This window comes from Phlebotomus papatasi, chromosome 2 (assembly GCF_024763615.1).
Source record: "Phlebotomus papatasi isolate M1 chromosome 2, Ppap_2.1, whole genome shotgun sequence".
NCBI lineage: Eukaryota > Metazoa > Arthropoda > Insecta > Diptera > Psychodidae > Phlebotomus > Phlebotomus papatasi.
The window spans coordinates 87,516,345-87,527,691 of NC_077223.1; the positions used below are offsets into that span (position 1 = coordinate 87,516,345).

General features: G+C 33.7%; 1 protein-coding gene across 1 annotated transcript in view; it reads right to left on the reverse strand.

Annotated features, from left to right (window-relative positions):
* LOC129804909 (proton-coupled amino acid transporter-like protein CG1139) overlaps positions 1 to 9,737 on the reverse strand; it is a 39,753-nt gene extending 30,016 nt beyond the window's left edge. Inside the window, exon 1 of the mRNA XM_055852679.1 lies at positions 8,947 to 9,737. The gene's annotated coding sequence lies outside the window, so the exon portion shown is untranslated. The remainder of the gene's footprint in view (positions 1 to 8,946) is intronic.
* Between the last annotated feature and the right edge of the window lie 1,610 nt (positions 9,738 to 11,347).

Sequence of the window (11,347 nt, forward strand, 5' to 3'; positions counted from 1 at the left end):
TGGATGTTATGGGCCCGCGACCCCAATAGGGATAAGCGGTCGAAAATGAATGAATGAATGAATGTCATATGTGATTGGCAACATTCGGTTGCCTCCCGTGGGTAACAAGATAGCACAAAAGTTCTGCTTCTCTATTCAATTATGTGGTAAGCCTATTGCAGGACAGAAATTTCTAGCTGGAATCTCTTTTTATTGTGACACTAAGATTTTCTAAAAGTGCTCCGATCGAGCTGAAATTCACAGAGTATATGTTTTGAACATCCCTGATGCCGAAACTGATAAGCCGTCATTATCGGGTCCGGCCGGCCGTCCGGCCGCCCGTAGTACGCGATATCTCCGGTTTGGAAAGAGATATTTTTATATATTTTTTAAATATACACTGAGAGAAATCCGAAAAAGTTAAAATAACATTCCGGAAATGTCAATATTACCCTGCAGTATTGATCCGAAAACGGTGTAAATATTACTCTTTTAGGTGTATTAGGGGTTAAAGTTACCCTTCTTCATATTAATTTTACCTTTAAAAAGGTGTAAAATTAGCATTTAAATATATTGATATATTTTTACACCTAAAAAGTGTTAAAGTTCTGAAGAATAAAAATTAATCGCACCCTTTTTTCTCAGTGTATCTACTCGCGCGTGCGACGATTTCTATGTTATTAGTTTTTTCAAAATCCGGTTCTAACCCGGTTTAAAACTGGTTTTCATAGGTTTTCTAGAAATTGGCCTATGCAATTTGAACCATTATATGTTCATGTTGTAGCGCAACTTGAGTAGACCAATTTAAAAAGAAAAAATCTGGAAATCATGATTTCTCGAGATATTTCAAGTTGAAGATTGCAATTTTAAGAAAATTTTGCTAGTAGCGTCAGGTGGGAAAATAGCGGGAGAAGCGGCGTGACAGATGGTGTTGCGCCATTTCTCTCTCTATTTATCCCTCTGTATATATATGCGGATTTTCACGGGTCGCGGAATTTTTCGCGGATTTTCGCGGGTCGAGAAATTTTTTGCGGATTTTCTCGCGTGCCGCGAAATTGCTCGCGGATCTTGAGATTCTTAAGCCTGTGAGACTGGTTAGAGTAATGCGGATCGTTGATGAAATCGGTTGTGTTTCCGAAGGAGTTCCGGTCCTATCTATCATTCATTCCCTCTTACGCGACAAATTTAATTTTTTTTTTACTAGATTACTCGGCTTTTCTTTATCGATTTTATAAAAATCAGACGAATTTTCTGTCTTTGACTAAACAAATTATTTAACCACTGCTTATTTTTATTTCTTCTATTTACATTTGGACTTTATCTATTCAAATGAGTTGATACATTTAGCTCAGATAATTTTTATGTTATTTTTCTGTGATATTTTTTATTATCTTTAAATATACTTAATAAACATTTCAATGAGTAAGTTTTAATAAAATGGTGGAAAATAGTGAATTACTTTTTTAAAAGCAAAAATTTAGAAATATAATTTTATAGAATAATATCATTAAAGTTGATTGTACATGTGACTGTTTTACAAATTCAAACAATAGGTAATTAAAGCAAGATTAAATCTTCTTTATAATCAACACGATAGATCTAATGTGAGATCACATTAGGAAGAAGTGCTCAGTGGCCTAACTGCGTATACAATGCACAAAAATCTACCAATAAAGTTATGATCAATTCTCAGTAAAACGCACATTCAGCGCATTTTTAGCATCTTCTGAATCACGATGAGTTATTTTAGCTGATTTTTTTTCTTATATTTTCTTTTGCGATATATTCTTAACTTCTGAATTTCGCTTTCGTAGCATTTTTTGCAACTTGTTTTGCTGACATACAAGAAGTTAAAATCAGAAGTGGAATTTTCCCACAGCAATCAAACAAAAATTCGGGAAAAAACACCGTGCCAAATTGCAGTTTAACGTCAAGAAAGTCAAGAATTAAATTTACAAGTCGCTCTTTTTAAAAAAGAAAATGTCACAATACTGCCCACCCACTTGCTAAATGGTCTGACAGATTCACTCATCGCCTCGATCCTCAATATAATTACTATGGCTCTCATTCTTTTTTGTTCAATATGGGATTCCAATTGCATAATATCGAATTTATAAATCACCTCACAATCCAACTTGAAATGCAATTGAGTACGTTTTTTAATCGCGCGAGATCTTATCGGGGGAAAAAAATTTACGTTCATTTGGCGGCAAAATGTGCCTTTTGACCTTCATTAATTGCACATGGAGTGAATAAATAAGCAAATTTTTGCTAAAAAGTGAACCGCACATAACTTTGGTTATGCGGAAAACATCACTATGAGGCTATTTCCTTCAACAAAAGCACCTTTTTTCCACGGTTTTACATTGTAATTTTTGAATTGGTGCTGTTTTGTAGCTCTAAATGTGATTAGTGAACAATTATCTTTTTTTTTTATTTCTTTTAATCTAGCGCCTAACCACTCAATTGCTGTAATTAATTTTTTGTGTTATCAGAAAAATTGATTCATCATTCTTTTGATGAGAAACATAAAAAAAAATGTAGGTGCAAAAGTAGCACTTTCTTGGAGATAAAATAAAGAAAGTTAATATAGCACCAAATGGTGGCTTTATCAGCATCAGGAAACCATACAAATATCAGTGCTTAAGCCACCAACCTCTTGAAGATAAATACGAGAAATTTGAGTGTCACGACGATTTGTCCACTTATCACTGAGGATCAGACGTGGATGGGCTCAAAATTATGACTTAATTGTTATTTACGATATAATTCTCCATCTCAGCCTTCAGTTGGAGGAAGGTGTGAGAAATGGAGCTAAATACGAGATCATTCAAAATACTCTACAATGGATTGTACAGTGCTTGTCAGAATATTTGACGCACCTGTCGATCATGTATCAATGACTAAAATGTAGAACAACATTTCGCGACAGAAATAGAACTTGTGATATTTGGCAATTTATTTCTGGGCATTTACGTAAAGGTTTTGAAAAATTGTGCTTTTGTAATTGATCGGATATTACGTAATAGGTGGATAAAAAGATTCTTTACCAAAAATTCTTGAGATAAAGAAATAGTACCAGCGATCGGCAGTGTTAATCGAATCGTCAGGTTAATACCGCATTGTTGGTCCATAACAAATATTTTTTTTTAAATTATTAGCTAATTTTAACCATTTTAACTCTCACAAGAATTCACTGCATTAACTTAGATTTAATTTATAAAACCTGTTTTCCGTGAGACACTTGATTAAATTCCTAACGAACCGAGGTATAGAGTGCAAGATTGCAATTACACATATTTTTTATTTATTTATTTTAAAAATTAAGAATTCAAATGCACAGACATAGTTACAGGGATCACTAATATACCAATTAGTAAAAATACCAAATAGGGGAAACTGGGGCACTACCAAACACGGGGTACCACAAAATACTCATTTTCATTTTTAAACTACTTGGACTATCTCGACCATTCCTTCAGTGGACAAGCATCCCTATAGTGCCTATAAATTCCTATCGGTCTTATCCTCTGATATCCAATATCCGATTAAAAAATCGCAGTGTTTGGTGGTACCCCGTGTTTTGTGGTGTCCCAGTTTCCCCTAGTGTTTTGAGGATTATATTTTCAACTGAATATGGAGCATGCCTCTTAAGATTCCGATCTGGGGTACTCTTCCCTTATTATTATGTTTTTGGAAATAAATATCTGATTACACATATTTAATAAAAGCAGTTTTGAAAGGTTAAAAACATTTATAAACCAATGATAAGGCTATATAAGTTTATGGTAGCTGATGGTTTGGGTACAGTGGGGCAGAGTAGAGATGGATGGTATTCATCGTTAGCAAGGTCTCGACTTCTGCTACAATATTAACTAAAATTTTGTCTAAATCGCTTCAAACACCGAAAATTTGGTCCGGTCAAGACATTTTTTATAACTTAGGTCAAGGAATATCCAGTCTATTGTGTGTAATTCGGTTTCCAGCCATACTGCGGTTTCTGGATCGTTCTTCGAGATGGGATGTCTTGGCCTCCGCTTCATCCCTTAAAATAATTTTCAACTTGTCTAACTTAATATTTTCATATCTTAAAATATTAAGCCTGAGAAGAAGCATTTCCACCGTTTGGCTTTAGAGGCTGGTCGCCAACGCTGAGACGGCTGCGGATGCATGGTTTGGGGGCTTATTATCATAACACATGAAAGCAAATAAATACTATACAATACAATACATCGGGGGAGGAGTGCGACTCACTGTTGGAAAGGTCTCGACTTCAGTTAGAACATACCAAAATTTAAAGAAAAAGCATAGTCTAGTTTTCGAAATATTCGACATCGAAAAATAAAATAATTGTGAGTACCAGCTTCATTTAAAAATAGGCGAAAAAATCAGGTATCAATGTAGCCCCAGAGCCCAAAGTAACCCCACCTCCCCCTCCATAAAGTAGTCAAAATTTATGGTATTGAGGTACGTCTAGGTGCAGACTAGGTAGGAGGAAGTGGGGCAACTTTGAAATAGGGTACCTTTGACATTGAGCTTTTTTCCTATTTTCAAAAGGAATCGAGACTTATCATAATGCAATATAGCTACACGTTTGGTTTGTCGAGTTGAGTTATATCATGGTAAAGTACAGTTATATTTAAAAATGGTAGAAAAAAGCTCGATTTCTAAGGTGCCCTACTTCCCCCTGTATTTAACCCTTTAAGGACGATTGGAACACCGGTGTCCCATAAAAATTTAAATGACAGAGTTTCAATAAATTTTCTCACTGACTGTATCGAATAAGCCGAATAATAATAATCTTATACTTCAAATTTTTAAATTTACTCAATAAGATCGGTAGTTGTCGTAGTGGTATACAGTAGAGCCTCGCTATAGGACATATTTGGTTCCAGATTTGACACTTGGGTCGCACTATAGTCCTTCTCATTTTTAGAAATTATAAAAGACTTTTAGTATTGAAATTGCTCGACGGCTTCCACTTTCTTTGCGATTGTGGTACTTGTCCTCGCTCTCTTCATTATGGATCACAATTATCACAACTACTCAATAAAGTTTGCCAAAAATATTAAAATAATTATGACAACATTGCATGTCGCGTACTAAAAAATGTAACCTAACTTAAAATCAGTGTTTTGAAATCAACGGTCGATAAATTGTGGACTATAGAGCGATGGCCTATAGCGGGGTTCTACTGTATTGTCGCCAGCTGTTACATTGTATGAGTTAATGCCAAAATGCTTTTCTTCCTTTTTTTCAATTTTAAATAATTCCTGCTTGCCTGACTATCTCCACCGTGTTGATAATCTTTTTCAAAATTTTGTAATTATTCTAATAAAGATTAAAATTATGGAATCATCACAAGTTAGTAGCACTTTAATACAATTTTGAAGCGATGCAAATATTTTAACACGATCTTCAATGCTCATACAAGGCTTTCACATTTATTTTGCATATTTTTAATGAGATGAAATGAAACGAAAAGGATTTTTATAACAACAAGCATAACCTTGTATCTCAATTAATAACCGAATAATTAATATTTTAAATGCCAGTAAGATCGTTCGACTGCTAAGAATTTTTACAACCAATTAACTAAAAACAAAAATCTGGCATTCCATTCCCCCCATTCTCTGTGATTGTCACGACCAATCTGTTAAAAATATTTTCGGAGCAATTGCGTCAGTTGAATAGTATAAATGTTTTTTCTGAGTCATATGGCTTTTAAAAAAATCACATTAAATAAAAGTTCCAATGCAAAAATTGCTGAAATTGCACCATAAATTAATTAGCATGAATCGATTGCCCCTAATCTTCTCCCACGCACTGTTATATACTTTTATTGCAGTGCACTCACGAAAACGTTGCCACTGGTGTTGCCTTATATGAGTGTTTGATTTATGAATGAATCGTCAGATACGCTAGTAACAATTCTTTTGAATCATAAATAGAAATGTATAAATTTTTTTCACAGAGTCTTTGGCAAAACACAAAAAAAATGTGAAGATGATGTCTGTTGCTCAAATCAATTTGTGATCTCTCCATAATATGTGGTGGTCAGGCGATAAAAAGGTGATTAGCAAATAACCTCGTATATAGTTTTCAAGTAATGCTCTTTTGATGATCGTAAAAAAGGAGGTGATTTATGGACAAAATGCAGGAAGGCCAATTGACTAATTCAATGATGAATTTCTTGCACTGCGATGAACACTTAAAAAAAATTAATAAATCTATGCGAGACACTGAGAGATTATCAACTCAGTTAAACGCAGAAATTGTAAGCAGTGTCAGTGGTTTGAGGCGTTAAATAGAAAAAAAAGCAGTAAAGAATTTTTCTTGCTTGGGAAAATTCCACTATCTTCTGACGGACATTTGAATATTGAACATTCACACATCAACTCATTATTTTCTTCAACAAATAAACAGTCAGAAGTCGCCTCAGGCTTTTTATTTCAGTGCCCATGTTTCTTTCGTTTTTGCCACCAACCCTCCATACAATAATATTTAATTTAATTCACACTGGAAGTTTGTTGAATATTCTTTTTCTGTGAGATTCTTATATCCCAACTATTGTAATCCGCACGAAAAAATTAGATTCCTGGGGTGGGTTACGGATTAAGACCGGAGAGCACTGATTTGGTTTCTTTGGATTACGAATATAGCAATGATAGAATGGGATATATATGGATGTTAGTAGTGAAATTAAATCATTGATAGGGCAATCGAACGATCTTGTGAAATGTTATAAATCATTACACAACACCGTATAACCACACCTAGTAGCGCTGAAGTCCAAGGAGAGGAAATTGTAACTATGGGGAAGTGGGGCAGCTTTGAATTGGGGTACCTTTGAGGCTTATCATAATGTAATTTAGCTTCACGATTAGTTTGTCTAGCTAAATTGTATCATGGTATGGTCCAATTCCATTTAAAAATAGGAGAAAAAACTATTTCAAAGGTGCCCCAATTCAAAGGAGTCCCACTTTCATCTAATGTTATCTAGAAACTAGCATATCTCCAAAAACTAAATGGAAATCTCAGAAAGTTCACTGGAACATTTAGAAAACCACGAAAATACCATGAAGTATATAAGAAAGGTGATAAAACTGTTGAGAAACCATTTAAAAATTTTAAAAATCAACTGAAATCTGATTTAGAACCTGAGAAATCCAGAGGATCAATTAAACCACATTAGGATCATCTTGTGTCCCAAGAAAAATACTTGGAACCCCATAAAGAACTCTTGGGAACTTAGATAATTTACATCTTACAATAACCTAAAAAAATACCTTAAAATCTAAGAAGTACAATTGAGAACCCATGAAGAACACTTGGGAACCTATAATGAACATATGGGAACCTAGAAAGAATACTTTGAAACCTGGAAACACTTTAAATCCAGAGACGAACACTTGAGAACTGATAACTTACAACAACCTAGGAAGAATACTTTGAATCTCAAGCAGTACATTTCAGAACCCATTAAGAAAATTTGGGAACCTAAGATGAATAACAAGTGAGAACTCCTGGAAAATACATTGGAATCCAAGAAGAACACTTGGTAACCAATAAAAACATTTAAAAACTCATAAGAAAGCTTAAGGATCCAGTAGAAGATTTAGGAACTATTGACCAACGGACCGGGATGGCTTTTAGAAATCGAGAACCCCGGGATATCCTATGAAACGTATTAGGACCTAACCATATTGGGAGATAACTCATGAATAAAGCTTTAAAACTCACATAAAACAGATAAGAACTTACGAAGGATACTTGGAAACACATCAGAAATAATTGAGAACCTAAGAATACTTAGAACGCTTGGAACCCAAAAACAATGCTTGATAAATCGTGTAACACAATCAGGTACCTATGATAAACAACCTAGAACTCAAGTAGAACACTGGAGAATATAAGAAACTCTTAGGAACCAATGAAGAATATTTAGAAATTCCTAGGGACAGGCCGGTACCTGGATACCTTTCAGATCGCCGACCAATACAAGATATCGCTTGAAATATATTAGGCACTTTTGGAAAATCTTTTAAATTTAGTTTTAAAATTCATCCAAGATGAGAACTTTAGTTTGGAGCATTTGGAAACCTGGGAACTCCTAAATGTTGCTTTTTTGGTAAACCGGAAAATCTTCACTATAATTTTTATTAATCACTCTTGTAAAATTTTAATATACAACTCTAAGTTTAAAATTGATCTCTGACTCGACTGTCATAGTTGTAAGTTCGAGTCAAACCCGGTGCAAATAATAGAAACGTCTGAAGAGTCATATTTCTCATACACATTGTGAACCGAATAAAAGTTTCTGAACGGAATAATGCACAAAATGGCAAGATGAGCCTGGTACATCGAGTACATCAAAATAAATAAACAATTATTACTGAATTTTAATGTCAAACGTCTTGGACTATGGTAATTTGAAAAAGAGATAAAGAATGATTTAAAAAAAAAAACCACCTAGGATCTTATTGATCCTATGACCACTTGGTTTTTCTTTTTAATAAGGTCCCTGAATATTTCTAAATTTTGGTCTATTCTCAATAGAAAGTAATAAATCGCAATTGACACTCTGGACAATTCATTTTTGAACTAGTTAGGATATTCTAATTGATCTTTGTATCCTTTTTATTTTTGAAGTATTAGAATTAGATCTCAACCCATTATAAAATCTCAAGCACCATAAGGTAAAACAAACTTATCACAGATGTTGCTTAACGATCACTTCAAATGGATTAAACATGTCTGAGATGGACGATCAGTGCAAAGACACTGGCGAGAAAAAATCATCAATATTTGCCTGAAGTTAATTGAAAGCAAAAATCCGGAAGGCTGAAGGTCGATCGCAATTGCAAGATCATGTAACAGAACAATGTGAAGGGAATTTTTAAGAGTGAAGAGAAAAAAAAGTAAATATTTATGAAAATAACATTAAATGGGAATAAAATATTTTACCTGTTTCTCGATGACGGAAGGTTTCACTCGGGTCTTTCGTTTTGTAAGACTTTTAAAAGGAAAATGTCACAAAAATAGATTTCAACAGCTTTTTGGGTGGGCTATTTCTGTGCACTTGAACTTGAAAAGTGATGTATTTAGTGTCAAATGAATATGAGGATCACTGTATGTACTTCAATATCACGATCACTGGGACACTCTGCCAAATTAATTTTATTTCCGACAGTTTCCTTCTTTGAAAAAGATCACTAAAATTCTAGCGATCACCAACACAATCTTTTCGGCTTAAGATCTCTTAGGCAAAGATCACAGGAAAATAAAAAAAAAAACTTAAAATAACGACTTTTTTCACTTTTTAAACACTCCACAGTCCATGGGCAAAATAAAACTTTATTGGAATTGGTTTTTAGTAAAGTTGAACTCCTGTGATTTCAACACAACACTATCGTCACAATCACAGCAATTTTCAACAGAGTTGCACCAAGTTCGAGTGTCTCCAAGCGACTGGCTCAGGTCTCCTCACGCCAAGAGGTTAAGTAGAGCCGCGCCAAAGCAAACCGTCAACACACAAGATCAAAATTGACTACGTCCACTGGCTTGACGGACAATTTTCAATCTCTCTCTCTATCTCCGTCTTTCTTGTCGAGAAATTGAATCACTTATTTTTGTCTTCGACACATTTTTCCTCATTGGAAGCTCTAAACATTCATTGCCTGCATCAAGAAGATCGCAATCGCGAAAATAGGCACTGCCAATGGAGTTTTCCACGATCACGCCTCAACGATGGGTTTCGCAACTACAAAAAAAATCCATCAACATTTGAATAGATTATTCCCAATCCATCAGCAATTGAAGGATCATCTCGAAAAAATACAAAATTTCTACTTCTTTTATTTGTGGTTTTCCCTTTGGATCAAGAATATTACACTTCATGGGGAAGTACGATCGTTCTCAATTGGCAGATAATTGGCAGAGATAAAGCTAGGGATTTATATGTGTTAGCTTATGGGAGTTGTGATTCTTTCATTAGAAATAACCTTTAGAAGGTAATTCGAATATCAATAAGAAATTTGATAGTTTTGAAATTATTCACCGTTATATAACGAATTAAGTAATTCAATAAAAAATGCAAAGACCGGCTCAAAATCGATTGCTTCAAAATATCGCTATCACGAAAAATGATACAAGGTAGAATAGCTTAATTCAGAACCGATTAAAATGGGAATAGGGTCGGAGGAACGTCTGTTCGACAGGGAACCCCTATTGACACTTTTGTCAAAATGTTGAAAATTATTTAATGTATCTAGTAAAACATAAGTAATATAACGTTTTTTCTATAATATACCTTTTACTATAAACAGAGATGTTCAAATTTTATATCCCAAATGGTACAGAGTAGGTTGTCAATAGGTGTTGACACGAGTTCTTAAAGTGTCAATAGACGTTCCTTTCACCCTACTTTTAATTGAAACTTATCAATAAGAAAGATTTTTCTATTTATAAGGAGTGCATAGAATCAGTAATAAGATTGTGAGATAGATATTATGTATACAAAAATATAATGGGGAATTGGGGCAGTACAAGACATGGGGCAGTTATAAACACCTCGATTTTTTTTAAATTATATATCAGACTACAGAGAAAAAGACCTGTATAAATTCGTAGATTTTATACAGAGCCTATTTTATGCAAATAGTGTAGTCACACTATAAATGTCAGTGTTTACAATTACCCCGTGTTTAGTACTGCCTAAGTTTTCCCCAGTACTATTTATTAAAGAAAAATAATTCTGAATTCCGATAAGAAGTTTTGAGGAATTTCTATTTACATTTTACAAAAATGCTAAACTTAACATTTAACTTAACAATGTTTTCTTTAGTGCATTAGTGAAATTTCACTGTAATTTTGAGATTAATTTGGAATAAGGATTAGCAAATTTCGAATTTAAGATGAATGTAAATCGCTCACTCAGAATAAGAAACGAATAACTCGCAGTAGGCAAATTTAACGAATTTAACAGGAAAGCGATTTGAAGCTGAGATTTTTCATGCAGAGTATAGAATTTTTGAAATTAAAAATCTCTATAATTTTAAAAATAATTATTTTTCAAGTATAATATTAACAGGGAAGGTAGAGGTTAGAAGTATCCAAAAAGAGAATAAAACGATTAGTATAAAATTCGAATTGTTTGATTTATATTCTGAGTCGTCGAAATATAATACATTTAAAATGGTATTTAAATTGATGACCTCCAATTACTGTTTCTTGTTCTTGGCCATGATGATCCTTAACGTGAAAGTGTCAAATTTTTATTAACCCTTAAGCTAAAACGCAGAGAAATTTACAATAATTAAGTTGAAACGCAAATTTAGAACCTCTCTAACTTATGTTTAGTTTTATT